This window comes from Portunus trituberculatus, chromosome 29 (assembly GCF_017591435.1).
Source record: "Portunus trituberculatus isolate SZX2019 chromosome 29, ASM1759143v1, whole genome shotgun sequence".
In the NCBI taxonomy this organism is placed as follows: domain Eukaryota; kingdom Metazoa; phylum Arthropoda; class Malacostraca; order Decapoda; family Portunidae; genus Portunus; species Portunus trituberculatus.
The window spans coordinates 6267774-6279597 of NC_059283.1; positions in this window are offsets into that span (position 1 = coordinate 6267774).

The window sequence follows — 11824 nt, forward strand, 5'->3', positions numbered from 1 at the left end:
GATGGTATGTCATCGTGGTGGTGGCGGTGGCGGTGGTGGTGGTGGTGATGAGTCCATATCCTCAACTTCCGCGCGTGGTGAAGGGTGGCCGTAGAATTGCATCACCAGTTACATCACCACCACCACGACCACCACTGCCGCCACCACCGCCACGCGCTTCCGTGAACGTTGAATCGCTTCATTATGACTAATACATGTCTATATCCCGTACTTGGGAACAATTTGCTCTCTCTCTCTCTCTCTCTCTCTCTCTCTCTCTCTCTCTCTCTCTCTCTCTCTCTCTCTCTCTCTCTCTCTCTCTTCAAAGGATGCAGAGATGATTAGATAAGTTCTCAAGAGTGTTGTTCTGTCAGAAATGTGGAAATTTTGTTAATCTTCCACTGGGATCATAAAAACACTCACAGGAACCCTTGTAGGTTCAACTAGAGCCTTTTGAATACAGTGGCGGCGCTGTGCAGGAGTCTTTCAGAATACAAACAATAGCTAGTAACATCACGTGACTGACAAGCGACGAGGAAACACAAAAGGAGAACTAATGAAAGTTAAATAAAGACAGAGAAACGGAGAGAGAGAAAGACAATCACTCCTTCACGACCTCCCTCTCCCCTAACACCTCCTCCTCCTCCTCCTCCTCCTCCTCCTCCTCCTCCTCCTCCTGCCAGCGCCGACCACACATCTCCAACCAACCGAGTAATTCTGGTCCGGTTTCTTTTTCCGTAAATGTAGTGACCTGTATCGACCTGCTCGCTGCCGCCTGGGAAGGGCCGCGCGGCGCAACCTGAGACAAGAGACTGAATTCCGAATAGGTTTTTAGAGGCAGTAACCACCAAGCGAGGCGGAGAGGGAATGAGTGGAAGGCGAAGTGGTGTGAGGGAGGAGGACAAAGCAGAGGAGAAGAGGGAGGAAAGGATGAAGGAGGACGATGATATAGAGAAGATGGAACAAGGAATAAAAGCGAGACGAAGGATTAGAAAGAAATATGGAAACAGAGAGAGAAGAAAGAATATAGTGGAAAAACATCAAAACAAGTGAATATAATAATGATAAGGAGGAGTTAAGTACACAAATAAATAGATGTAAGAGTAAGAGGATGTAAGAGGAAGAGAGAAAAACAGATGGAGATGTAACAGGAGTAAAATAAAAGGACGAGAAGAAAAAAACACAATGAAGAGAGAGGGACATACCAGTGAGGGAGGAGAGAAATGAGAGGGAAGTTTGAGGATGTGAGGGATGATGAAGGATTGGAATGCATTTAGGAAGGAAGAGATGAGTGGGGGAGGGACCTAAGCATGAACAGGAGGAGGAGGAGGAGGAGGAGGAGGAAGTTGAGAAAACGTCTGTATCTATGAAGGAAGGAGGGGAGAAGGAATAAATGCAGCTGTGAGAGTGCAGAAGGGAGAGGACGATAAGAAATGGTGGGGTAAAATTTAGAGATGAAGAAAAATAAGTAAAGAAGAAAACCAATTCATCGAAAAACACAAAAAAATTAAGTTTGGGTTTCAGTTTTCTAGAGAGAGAGAGAGAGAGAGAGAGAGAGAGAGAGAGAGAGAGAGAGAGAGAATAAGAGTAAAGCATAAAGGAAGACAAGAAACAGCAAAAAAAGAAAAATCAATATGAATACACATATAAAAGAGAAAAAACGACTTCATCAATAAACATTAAAAAAAAAAAAAAATTAAGAACGGTTTCAGTTTTCCTTCGGTTTCAGTTGGTCTTCTAGTTGAGGTCAAGCGCCAGCCGGATGTAATATGTTCATTAATTCCTCGCGGTCGTTCAGCTGGCAAGGGCTGCGTGTGTGGCCAGACCATGGAGGAAGGACGTGGGGAAATACCTGCAGTAGTAGTAGTAGTAGTAGTAGTAGTAGTAGTAGTAGTAGTAGTAGTAGTAGTAGTAGTAGTAGTAGTAGTAGTAGTAGTAGTAGTAGTTAGTAGTAGTAGTAGTAGTAATAGTTGTAGCAGGAAAAGTGGTGATGGTGATTATTGTTGTAGCAGGAAAAGTGGTGATGGTGATCTCTCTCTCTCTCTCTCTCTCTCTCTCTCTCTCTCTCTCTCTCTCTCTCTCTCTCTCTCTCTCTCTCTCTCTCTCTCTCTCTCTCTCTCTCTCCCTCTGTCTGACATTTCTTCGTCATTCATATCCTTTCGCTTATTTTTTTCCCTGCTTCTTTCTTTCCTTCCTTCTCTTACTCTTTACATTCTCTCTATCTGTTCATTTACCTCTCACATTCTACCCAATATAGAAATAGGAGAAAAGACAAAAAAGAATAGGGAAGATGGAAGAATTATGACTCGAAATGAACAAGAACTACGAGGAGGAGGAGGAGGAGGAGGAGGAGGAGGAGGAGGAGGAGGAGGAGGAGGACAGGCTGTGGTCAGGAAGCCTCGCGACGGACGGTGGTAAGAGGAGTCACAGTTCTGGAAGACGACACTGAGATTGCAACAGTGAGGGAGACCAGTTGTAAGGCGGCGGCGGCGGTGGTGGTGGTGGTAGTGGTGGTAGTGGTTGATCTCAGGGACACTTCATGGGGGAGGAAAGGGGACAGATGACCACGAGGCAAACCCCCTACCCCCCTTCCTTCCCCTCCTCTCTTCTCTCTTCCCTCACCCCTGGTCTTCTTTTCTCTTCTCCCTGTCTCTTCACCACATGACCCGCGCCTGGGATGCTTTTTTTGGGTGTAAGGTCATTGGGAAGAGGAAGAGGAAAAGGAGGAGGAGGAGGAGGAGGAGGAGGAGGAGGAGGAGGAGGAGATATTTTCTTTTTCTATATGTTCTTTTGGTCTAATATGTCTACTTATAATGCCGTAACACAGTAATGTATGATGTTTTTCTTTTTTATTATTTTTTTTTCTCTCTAACAAATACTATTACGTTTTTCCCCTTTATATATATTTTTTTTTCAAGGCAATGTGCTTGTTTTCTCTCCTTATTTTTACTGGATTTTTTTAGGTTCTCTCTTCTATGACATCCAAAAACTTTAATGAAGAATTACGATTATAACATTTAAACTCAAAGTAAAAGAACTCATTTACTAAAAACATTCAGCTAACGTGACTTTATTTAATTCTCTTGATTCTTTCCCTCTCATTCCATTCTATAAACCTTGAATATTTTAAGACCAGAACGTTTAAACCCAAAATAGAAAGAAATCTCAATTCCCTACTTTACTAAAACCCACCAAATGACGTGACTTCCCTTGGTTCTCATAGTTCTCTTGATTCTTTCCCTCTCATCCCATTCTATAAACCTTGAATATTTTGAAATCAGAAAACTTAAACCCAAAATAGAAAGAACTCTCAATTCCAACTTTATTAAAACCCACCCAAGTAACGTGACTTCCCTTGGTTCTCATAGTCCTCTCTTTCTCATTCCATCACATGAACCGCGGCGGACGTTTTGGGTCAGGAAGAAGACGCCACTTGGAATATGGATGGACGGTCTGAGTCAACAGCGCTTTTTAGGGAATCGCTGCAACCCAAGACGGGAATCAAGATCGACAAGTCTTAAGGCACCGGTGACTGACTCTCTCTTGGCATCATGAGCGTTTCTCGAGGTCACGTTCTCCTTGTTAGAGTCTTTCTTCAACATTCCAAGCAGTTATTTTGGACGTTCAAATATAGAAGTGGAAAAGGGAAGGTTAATTTTTCAAGTTTTCTGCTTAATCTTTTAACTATTTTTTTTCTTAGAATTGTTTGGACTCAGAATTAAAAACAAGAGAATATGTGTTTGGTAGTGAAAGTGAAAGACGATCCTACAGTAGCTTGAATCTCGTGTTTTTGTCGTATAAGTTAAGCTGTCTCAAGAGTTCCTGGTGAATTTTCTTTACGTGCTAATGAGCAGTGCAAAGGAAATGAAAAATAAGTGAAGAAGAAGAAGAAGAAGAAGAAGAAGAAGAAGAAGAAGAAGAAGAAGAAGAAGAAGAAGAAGAAGAAAAAGACGAAAAAGAAGAAAAAGGTAAAGAAGACCTCACGTAATATCACTTCCCACACAACGAACAAAAAAAAAAGAACAAATATACGATAAAAAAAAAAAAAGTACCCTTGATTTCATCCTGCATTCACTTACCACCGAAAAACAAAACAAAACAAAACGAAAATGGAACACTACAAAAACATTCTTTAAATCCAACACGTCGAAAATTGGACAAAATACCTAAAGGGAAATCTTGAAGGAGGAAATCAGAAGGGGATATAAAGGGAGGGCTACAAGAAATTCCTCCCTTTGTAGTACGAGGTAAAATTAACAGAAGAGTTATATAAGCGCCATCTTACAACGAGTTACAAACCCGAACATAATAAACCTTGCATTGATTTGTGGTCTTATTTAACACGAGACCTTGCGGAAGAGAGAGAGAGAGAGAGAGAGAGAGAGAGAGAGAGAGAGAGAGAGAGAGAGAGAGAGAGAGAGAGAGAGAGAGAGAGAGAGAGAGAGAGAGAGAGAGAGTATGGATGTAGGAAAAGAGGGAATAATTGAGAAAAGATATTAAAATGGGGGAAAGGAAGGGTAGATGGATGAAAAGAGAAAGATAATAGGTAAAGAGAGAGAGAGAGAGAGAGAGAGAGAGAGAGAGAGAGAGAGAGAGAGAGAGAGAGAGATGAAACACGGGGAGCTAAGTGTGTGTGAGTGTGAGTGTATGTGCGTGCGTGTGTGTGGCGGGGAGGGTGTGGCGGCAAGTCGGGCGGGAGTTTGTTTTGAGAATGATGAGTGTGGCTGATTGTGCCGCTGTAAATCCCGGAGACAATAAAGTACTAAGTAAAGCTTGTGGGGAGACTCAGACACCTCATTCATTAGACGAGAACTTGAGGCACCAAACCTCTCCACTTATACACACAAAAATACACACGTAAGCCATACAGGAAACCAATACCTCTCCCCCTCTCTCCTGACTCTCTCTCTTACCCTTCAAAACACCTAGAAAACTATAGGTATGATTCCCCACAGGTTACAGGTTCATGGTCCACTTTGGCGGGATGACCTATCTGATCTTGAGGGTCCCGCGGCAGGAGTTTACGAGCAAGGCACAAACTGGCTGGCGGTAATTATTCACGGCTAGATATTTCGCTTTAAAGTACTCCCTTATACAGTTTCTACAGGGGAGGAGTTGCAGCGGAGGCGATCAAAGGCGTCGTGGTGACAGTGTGGCTTGAGAGGCGAGGGGCGGCATGAGTGTAAGTCCCGGCGGCGCTTGGGTGGCGGTACTTTCACGCTGAGGAGCCAAAAAGCGTCAGTAATTACAAAGGACTCGCGTTTTGCAGTAAATATGAACGCTCGCGGATTCCTGAGACACGCGTTACCTTTGAGTCTCGTCCTTTCCGTGATATGTGGAGTCGTCGCCATATCTGCCGCCACATCGCTCAGGGGCGCCTCCAAGTAAACAAGGGGCACCAGCAGACATATGAGCGCCTTGGGAAGCAGCGCGCGGCCGGCAGCTGATAAGGAAACTGGTGAGATATTGAGGGAGGCAGGCACGGGACAGCGGTGGGATCGCGCGGCGTGATGTGGCTGCTAAGAGGGACGGGAGGCGGCGGGACAGATGCAGGGGGACAAATCGCGCACAGGCGGCATCCATTCTCACCTCCCGCAAATAGAAGCGAAGACTGATCCGATATTCCTTAAAGAAGCTCAGATAAGACGCGGGAGAAGAGGAGGCGGTGTTGTCGGGAGGAAAGGTGGGGAGGGACGGGGAGGAACGCCTGCAGCAGAGAGGGAGGCAGGGGGAGGGAGGACTGCACCCGGGTGGTCTGAAGCCTCTGACAGTAACCCGAGACCGCGAGTCCTGCCCGTGTGGTTCTGATCATCCCTCTGATCCATATTTCTCTCTTCCCCTCGTTATCTCGCCTCTTATTGTCTCCTACGTTATTCCCCCACCAATTACATGACCCCTCGCCCCCACTCCACCCTTCCGTTCCCCGCCCCTCCCAACAAGGCTTGATTTACCGCCGCTCCTTCATAATTGTTACATTCAGGTCACTTGCCGCTTGACCTTGTTAGTGTTGCGTTGCACTCTTAGGTTGTTTTGCTTGTCTTCTTACCTTTTTTTTTAACTCCCCTCCCTTCCCCTCTCCCTTCTCTTTCCCTTTCCCTCACGTGCCTCCTCCTCCTCCTCCTCCTCCTCCTCCTCCTCCTCCTCCTCGTCTCCTCCCTTCCCTTCCTTCACCTCACGTGTCTGGTCTTGCAGCTTCTCTAAGGTTTCCGCGGCAAGTGACTGTCCTTTATGGGTCGTGGCGCGGCGCTCTGGAGAACTGTAAGACTTGCTTCGGTGCCTTAAGGGTCTATTGGACTCTTACACACACACACACACACACACACACACACACACACACACACACACACACACACACTGAAGGTCGTGGGTGTGTGTACGTAAGTGTGAATGAACTAGCAGAATGGTGCTTTTTTATCGCTCGTAAAAACTTGGTCTTAAACTGAAGCTATACACAAAAAGAACAGTTTCGCAGAAGTAAACGCGGAATCCCGGACGCGCACAAGGGACAGCAAGGCGGGCGTGTGGACATAATAAAGACGAACAGATAGGTACCTCGCACACTAAAAAAAAAAGAAAAATATAGAAGCATCGATGTGTTTAATGAAACCAGGAATATGTGGAGAGACAACGCGGCGATAGCGTCACCATAAACAACAAATCCGAACGTTTCTCAATAGCCGTCGCTTTTCCCTCGGTCGTGGCGTTGAGAAGTGAATGTTTGCAGTGTTCCTCAGCCTCTGCTCGGGTATATATATTCACCACCACGGAGGGAGGAAAGGGAACCGCTTCTGAATGTTCGTTTGTCACTTTTTTCAATGTCTTCTGGTTGTTGGTCGCCAGTCACGGAACAGCGATGGTGTCCCTTTGCTTAGTAGGAGGACCAGTACCAACGCCCACCGCCCCACTACACCCGCCCCATCCCCGCCCCCTGCGCGACCACCCACACCCACTGCGGCGCCTTCCTCCTCCCACTCGCCGCCCACGTTCAGTCACATTGTTTCTATTACTCATTCCCGTTAGTTTAATGTCACCTACGCCCAGAGTAACCCATTTCCGCTCATATACAACCACCTACGTTCATAGTGACGTATTGCCACCCACGTCCACATACAAACTCCCACCATCCACATAGCATTCCTCTCCCTAAACCCAAACGCCGACATATAACCGCCCACACCCACGCTGGCGCCCTCCCCGCCCACTTACGGTAGCGGGACGGCGGGCGTTCTCCATTACCGGCATCTTTTACACGCCCGCACTCCATCAGCCTTCACTAATCTGCGGCGTAACCCTTGCCCACTCGAAAATGTGACCTATGACCCTCCGGAGTGACTCGTGTTCGCTAAGACATTCCCGCTGGCTTGAATCAACTAAGGGGCGGAGCGTGGCAGCCCGACAGAGCCCTCCCGCCTCTCTTCTGCTCTTCCCGTTCCCTCCCGTCGCTTCTCGCACTTCGTATTCCTGTTTTCTCCGTCTCTCTCTGTCTTTTTTTTAAACCTCCAGCTGCTTCATTTGTTCTTCCCGCTGTAGTTTTATCTCCGCTGACGAAGGTTGTGGTCTATTTTAGTCCCGTGTTGCTTTGTTCATTCATCTCTTCCCGTTTGTTCTCTTTGGGTCCTCCTCAACGTCTCTTTGTCTCTCAGATTCTTCCTTTTTCTCTGTATCTCCTGCTGTCAATGCTTCTGTAAATGCTTCTCTCTTTTTCTCTCTCTTTCTTCCTCTCTCTCTCTCTCTCTCTCTCTCTCTCTCTCTCTCTCTCTCTCTCTCTCTCTCTCTCTCTCTCTCTCTCTCTCTCTCTCTCTCTCCATTTCGTTTCATAGCAAATCCCAACACAAACTCTCACCACATCCAGTATTAGATCTATAACTGTAAGATACATGAAGGTATTTTGGAGGGTCGAACGGATGAAGTCGAGTGGATGGTTAGTCGAATGGATGGTTTCGTGGATGGTCTGGTGGCTGGATGTAGGGCGGATGTCACTACTGAAGGAGGGGATAGGTTTTCGGGGGATGCTGGGCGGGCGGGCAGCGGGACACGGGATCTCAGTGACGCAAGAGAGGAGGGCACGGCGGGATGTGATACCTGACACCCACTGTCGCCTGATTAAATTGGATCGAATGACGGCCCAAAACAATGGTCTATAATGCACCTGTGTAGCTCGGCGGGATGTGACGGTGTGGGGGGATGTCAGGGAAGGGGGATGTGATAGAGACGCGAAGGGGAGGTAGGGATGTGAGGACAAGGATGTGTTGTGTGGGATATGAGAGTGGGATGTGATGATAGGGATGTGAGAGGATAGAGATGTGAAAGAAAGGATTGTGATGGTGGGAGGATGTGGGAGGAGGGGAATGTGAGGGGAATAAAAGAGGAAGATGTGAGGGGAATGAAAGGAAAGATGGGATGTAATGGAAATATAAGGAAAGGAAGAAAAGCAGAAGAAATGAAGATATATTTGAGAGAAAGAAGATAATGGAAAAGAAGAAAGAGATAGGAAAAAAGAAAGGAATAAGCGAAGAGAATAAAGAAAAATAAAGAAAAAATGAAGACATAGAAGAAAAAAAACACATGAAAAAAGTTCCCTTCATCGCTTTATCCCTTTAACAAAAGAAAATAAGAAAAAAAAGACGAAAATAAAAAAAAAATGTTTCCCCTCATCCCTGCATTTCATTTTTTCCCCTTCAACAAACACCAAACAACACAACTCCATTTCCCTCTCCTGTTGTTCTATTACCCTCGTGTCTCCATTCCCTGTGTCACAATTCTCACCAATTTTCCCCTCACACTTTTATTTCCCTTAACACTCCAACTCATTTTACATTTACTGGTGACAAAAGAAAAACAAGTGTGTAGTTTCCTTGTTTCCCTCTGCTTGTTGGTATGTCAAGGAAAACGGTCAAGTGTGGGAGTGAGGGCGTGAAGCAGAGGACGAGGAGGAGGAGGAGGAGGAGGAGGAGGAGGAGGAGGAGGAGGAGGAGGAGGAGGAGGATAAGGAGGAGGAGGACATACAGAGAATCCTTCAAAATGACATCCAGGATCAGTCAAGAAATCTGAGCTATAGTTGACCTGTGCTTCTCTACCCATGCTGAGAGGAGGAGGAGGAGGAGAAGGAGGAGGAGGAGGAGGAGGAGAAGGAGGAGGAGGAGGAGTAAAGAAACAAAACAAGCAAGAACAACAACATCAATTGCATAAACGCCAACAAAATTAAATGCAACGATACTCATAAAGAAACAAAGAGAGAGAGAGAGAGAGAGAGAGAGAGAGAGAGAGAGAGAGAGAGAGAGAGAGAGAGAGAGAGAGAGAGAGAGAGAGAGAGAGAGAGAGAGAGAGAGAGAGAGAGAGAGAGAGAGAGAGAGAGAGAGAGAGAGAGAGAGAGAGAGAGAGCAGGGCTTAGTAGGAGAGTTATCAACCACATATCTGGCACTATAATAACTTACTAGCAAATTAATTAGCTAAAATTAAATGTGTGTGTGTGTGTGTGTGTGTGTGTGTGTGTGTGTGTGTGTGTGTGTGTGTGTGTGTGTGTGTGTGTGTGTGTGTGTGTGTGTGTGTGTGTGTGTGTGTGTGTGTGTGTGTGTGTGTGTGTGTGTGTGTGTGTGTGTGTGTGTGTGTGTGTGTGTGTGTGTGTGTGTGTGTGTGTGTGTGTGTGTTACTTGCATATTCATGTTTTTACTACCCTGTCTGTCTGTCTGTCTGCCTGTCTGTCTATCTATTTGTCTACCTGTTTACCTGAGTGTCCGTCTGTCCGCCTGTCTGTTTATTTACCTGTCTATCTCGCTGTCTATTTTGTCTCTTTGTGTGTCTGTCTATCTATTATGTGTCTGTTAGCCTCTCTCTCTCTCTCTCTCTCTCTCTCTCTCTCTCTCTCTCTCTCTCTCTCTCTCTCTCTCTCTCTCTCTCTCTCTCTCTCTCTCTCTCCCACATGCACCCCAGGGAGTATCGGGTTACGGCAGGGCGTGGGGCGGGAAGGGGCGGAAACCAGGACGGCAGGAGGAGGAGGAGGAGGAGGAGGAGGAGGAGGAGGAGGAGGAGGAGGAGGAGGAGGAGGTGTGGTATAAAATGATAAAAGCAAAGAATGAATAATTAAAAAGAAGAAGAAGAAGAAGAAGAAGAAGAAGAAGAAGAAGAAGAAGAAGAAGAAGAAGAAGAAGAAGAAAACGAAGAAGAAGAAGAAGAAGAAGAAGAAGAAGAAGAAGAAGAAGAAGAAGCAACGCAAGACGAAACAAAACAGACAGACAGACAGACAGATACACAGTCAGACAGACATGCATTTCGCTCTGCATTAAGAAGAATTATAAGGAAGATTGTTGTAAATTGCGTGAATAAAAAGGAAGACAAAAAAGGAGAAATGAGAAGACACATGGTTTGACAGCCGCTGCAGGAACAGGTGGAGGAGGAGGAGGAGGAGGAGGAGGAGGAGGAGGAGGAGGAGGAGGAAGTAACAGAATGGAGGAAGACGGGAGGAAAATAAGTGCTGGAGACAAAAAGCGTCTTAAGTTTCTCTAGCGTTTTGTGAAATAATTCTAACACACAAAGGCGAAAATTTGTCACGAAGGGAATGTTTTAGATGTTAATGAATAGTGGTGGTGGTTGGTGGTGGTGGTGGTGGTGGTGGTAGTAGTAGTAGTAGTAGTAGTAGTAGTAGTAGTAGTAGTAGTAGTAGTACTAGTAGTAGTAGTAGAAGTAGTAGTAGTTGTAGTAGTAGTAGAAATGACAATAGAAGAATATGAATGAAATTATGATGATATTAATGAAGAAGAAGAAAAAAAGAAAAAAAGAAGAAGAAAAAGAAGAAGAAGAAAAAGAAAAGAAGAAGAAGAAGAAGAAGAAGAAGAAGAAAAGAAAAAGAACCAGAAGAAGAAGAAAAAAAATAGTAGGAGGAGGAGGACGAAGAAGAAGAAGAAGCCCTCTCTTAAGTAAATAAATCAACAAGTAAGCCAAATTACAAAAGAAAACACACAAACACGCACACACAACACCCAACAACAACAACAACAACAACAACAACAACAACAACAACAACAGCAATATTAAATTCTCTTTCTTCCATCTATTTTTTCACAACTTCAATATTCATCATTCACTATTTTCAACTCTTCCCCTTTTCCCTTCCCTCTCCCTCTCCCTCTCCCTCTCTCTCTCCCTCAAGTTTTCTGATAATATGCAAATAACCGATGAAAGGGGATAATGTGGTTTCCCCTCTCCCTCTCTCTCTCTCTCTCTCTCTCTCTCTCTCTCTCTCTCTCTCTCTCTCTCTCTCTCTCTCTCTCCCCTCTCCTTCGTTTCACTCCCCATCCTCCTCCCCTCTTCTCTCTAGTGATGGGCAGCATATGTTACTCCCCTCAGATTCCCTTCCCTCCCCTCTCTTCTCTCTTCTGTCCTCCTCTCTTCCCTCTCGTTTATCTTTTACTATCTCTTTTACTTTTCTTTCTTCTTCCTCTCAGTTATTTATTTTTTTCCTTTATGAGAATTAAAAGTTACTCTCTGTTCCTTTCCTTCCTTTAAACCCTTTCTTTCACATTCCATTCCTGTCCCATTCTCATTTCCCTCCTTCTTTGTCCCATATTCTTCCCTTATTCTCTTTTATCTCTTCTTTTCTCTTCACCGCCATCCTTTCCACCATATTTTCCATCGTATCCCTATTTTTGCTTATCTCTGTCAATATTCTCCTTACATTTCAGATAAGACTTGACAAACGAGCGATTAAATTAGGCATTTCTGAATCGATCGCTTGTCTCCATTTTTTCTTCTTATTTTTCATTGAAGTTGTTTAACTTAATTTCTCTCCTGTTTACATGCGCAGTCCCCAGGTGTGTGTGTGTGTGTGTGTGTGTGTGTGTGTGTGTGT